A 3260-nucleotide genomic window follows, 5' to 3' on the forward strand; every position below is an offset into this window, starting at 1 on the left:
ATCACGGTGGATAAGCTTTTTGATGTGCTGCTGGCCTAAATTCTTTTAAACTTAGAACTGCAGCCCCACAACAGCTGTCAATAATCTCACCACCACACCAAGCATAAATTCTTTTTTTTTTTTTGAGATGGAGTCTTGCTCTGTCACCCAGGCTGGAGTGCAGTGGCTCGATCTCGGCTCACTGCAAGCTCCGCCTCCCGGGTTCACGCCATTTTCCTGCCTCAGCCTCTCGAGTAGCTGGGACCACAGGCACGCGCCACCACGCCCGGCTAATTTTTTTTGTATTTTTTAGTAGAGACAGGGTTTCACTGTGTTAGGTAGGATGGTCTCGATCTCCTGACCTCATGATCCGCCCGTCTCGGCCTCCCAAAGTGCTGGGATTACAGGCATGAGCCACCGCGCCCAGCCCTAAATTCTTTTAAACTTAGAACTGTGGCCCCACAACAGTTGTCAATAATCTCGCCACTGCACTCCAGCCTGGGCCACAGTGCAAGGCCTCATCTCAGAAAAGAAAAGATACATTTTAAAAGTAAAAAAAAAAACTTAAAAAAAATTTTTTTTCTAAAAGACAGGGTATCCCAGCTGGGCGTGGTGACTCACACCTGTAATCTTACACTTTGGGAGGCCAAGGCAGGTGGATCACCTGAGGTCTTGAGTTCAAGACCAGCCAGGCTAGCATGGTGAAACCCCGTCTCTACTAAACAAATTCAAAAATTAACCAGGCGTGGTGGCAAGTGCCTGTAATCCTAGCTACTCGGGAGGCTGAGGCAGGAGAATCGCTTGAATCTGGGAAGTAGAGGTGCAGTGAGCCAAGACTGCACCACTACCCTCCAGCCTGGGCAACAGTGAGACCCTGTCTCAAAAAATAAAGGGTCTCCCTCTGTTGCCCAGACTGGAGTGCAGTGGCGCGGCCATAGCTCACTGCACCCTTGACCTCCCAGGCTCAAGTGATTCTCCTGCCTCAGCAGCTGGGACTACCAGCATGCATCACTATGCCTGGCTAATTTTTTAATTTTTTGTGGTGATGGTCTCGCTATGTTACCCAGGCTGATTTTGAACTCCCGGCCTCAAGTGATCCTCCTACCAGGGCCTCCTTGCAAAGAGCTGAGAGGACAGGCATGAGCCACCATGCCCAGACCCCAAAGCTACCTGTTCCTTGAGCACGATGTGTAGCAAGGGGAGCTGGAGTGAGAGCAGCACCATGGGGAAGGGATAGGATCGCCACCCTGAGCTGTGTGACGTTAGGCCAGACCCCTCTTCTCCAAGTGAGGTCAAACACATGGGTGATTTCGGGAGCCTGTGCCCGCTCAGAGAGCCTGGATTTAGCTTCCTAGGTGGATGGGAACCTGTGAGGGTTTAGAGATGCTGGGAGAACTTTTTCCTGGGAGAGCTTTCCAAACAGAAAACAAACAGAGCCACCCTGGGCCCCACTGAGGGAGGATCCTACCAGAAGCCCTCACCACTGTTGTGCTCCACACTGGTGGTGACAGTGATGTCATCGATGTAGGTGGTGGGTGTCGTGTACAGAAGCACAGACCGCTGCAGTCCCGCGTAGTTGAAGAAGGCAAAGTCTGTTTTCTGGACAAAGTAACCCTTGGGATACCTAGTGTGGGAGGACTGAGGTTTGCTGGGCCCTTGCCCTGGGTCCCTTGACCTCAGCTCACTGGCCTCCCCGGCCTCCCCAGATCCAGGGCTTCCAGTCTGCGAAGGCCACCCTCTGCCTAGCAGGAAGACCATGGGGTGGGACGGGAAGGTGGGTGTGTGCGGTGGAGACAGGATGGTACCCACTTGGAGGTGCTGGTCATGTAGCGGATGGTCCCTGGTGGCAGGGTGGAGGGCATGAGGATGTTGTTGATGGCAATAGTGACATGGAGGCAGGAGGGCAGGGGCCCAACCTAGACCGGGCTGCTGATGTCAGCCCCTCATGCTCTAGCGAGTCGATCCTATTCAGCCACTGCAGACACAGGAGATACAGGGAGGGCGCGGCAGGTCAGGGCAAGAGGCGGGGCCCTGCTATCGGGCACTCCCTCACATAACCTGCAGCATGGGGCTCAGGGGCCAGCCAGGCAGGAAGAATGACATCCCAATGGGGTAGATCAGGCCACCTATCCCCCTATACAGGGCACAGCCCCCAGGGTAGGGCAGGGTCCCCCACCATCCCACCCCAGGAGACAGGCTGTGGGTGGCAGTTGGGGATCCCATGCTGTTCAGCAGCCGTGCCCACTCAACCCACCCTGCCTGCTCCTGGCTGCACTGACCACGATGGCATAGGAGTGGGCAGTGCCAAGCCTCAGCACCACTCTTGTGTGCAGGTCCTGGGTCCATTGCTCCGGCAGGGTCACCTCCTGTTCGTACCACACCTAACTGAAAAAATGCCACAACCACCAGTCCTGGCCGATGTCGTTGAAGCTGGAGGGAACCCACATGTCCAGGGTGGGGCCCAACTGCAGAGAGAAGAGCCAGGTTCAGCTCCTAGGCCCCCAAAGGGATCCAGGACAAGTATGCTGCACAGCTGTGCCCCCAGGCCTAGTATAAGCCCTGACACATAGCGGGGACTCTTGGCGGAATGGACAGATCACTTGCTGATGACAGGTGAACTGCCAGGGCGGTTTGTGCACCTGGGCCAGTGGGGCCAGGAGTTCCTTCTCGGAGTGGATGGGGCCCAATATCTCCCGAGGCAGGCGAGAGCCCAGGGACTCATCCCATCCCGAGGCAAGAGGATTCAGACCCGTGACTAAGAGGCAGATGACCCACTGCCTGTCACAGGGAGGAAGGCTGGTTGGGGGGATGGGGGGGCTTTGCTTAAGACACTGTGAGTGGGGCGCACACTGGCACCCAGCCCTCTCCTCTCTTCCTCCTGTACTGAATGCCACAAAGTCAGAAAAAGAGGATGTAGACCAGGCAAAAGCAGCCCAGACTTGGTGCCACTTTTCTGCTCACCACATCCAAGTCAGGAGGGGACCAGGGGTGGTGTCCTTGGTCTGATGTCACATCCTGTCCTCTATCAGAACCTTGAAAACCAAGGGACCTTCCTGCCTCGGCAGGGTTGACATCAGGATGCCTAAACTGTCCCCTCCTCCCGATCCTTGGGCCCAGCTCTGTGCGGCACGTGCCGCTCTGGCCAGATGGGTGTCTGGGTGGCTCATGCCTGTAATCAGCACTTTGGGAGGTCAACATCGGAGGATGGTTTGAGGTCAGGAGTTCGAGACCAGCCTGGACAATGTAGTGAGACCCTATATCTTTAAAAAAAAAAAAAAAAA

At 55.5% G+C, this 3260-nt stretch overlaps 1 pseudogene across 1 annotated transcript in view; it reads right to left on the bottom strand.

Annotated features, from left to right (window-relative positions):
• Nucleotides 1-3260, bottom strand: part of LOC108526496 (beta-glucuronidase-like) — a 45858-nt pseudogene that overhangs the window by 27761 nt on the left and 14837 nt on the right. The window contains exons 2-5 of the transcript XR_001884538.1: nucleotides 2544-2757; nucleotides 2259-2444; nucleotides 1789-1954; nucleotides 1461-1603 (exon numbers count right to left, since the gene is read on the bottom strand). The product of XR_001884538.1 is annotated as a beta-glucuronidase-like (transcript). The remainder of the gene's footprint in view (nucleotides 1-1460; nucleotides 1604-1788; nucleotides 1955-2258; nucleotides 2445-2543; nucleotides 2758-3260) is intronic.

The sequence above is a fragment of the Rhinopithecus bieti genome, unplaced genomic scaffold, assembly GCF_001698545.2.
Source record: "Rhinopithecus bieti isolate Rb0 unplaced genomic scaffold, ASM169854v2 scaffold_3947, whole genome shotgun sequence".
In the NCBI taxonomy this organism is placed as follows: domain Eukaryota; kingdom Metazoa; phylum Chordata; class Mammalia; order Primates; family Cercopithecidae; genus Rhinopithecus; species Rhinopithecus bieti.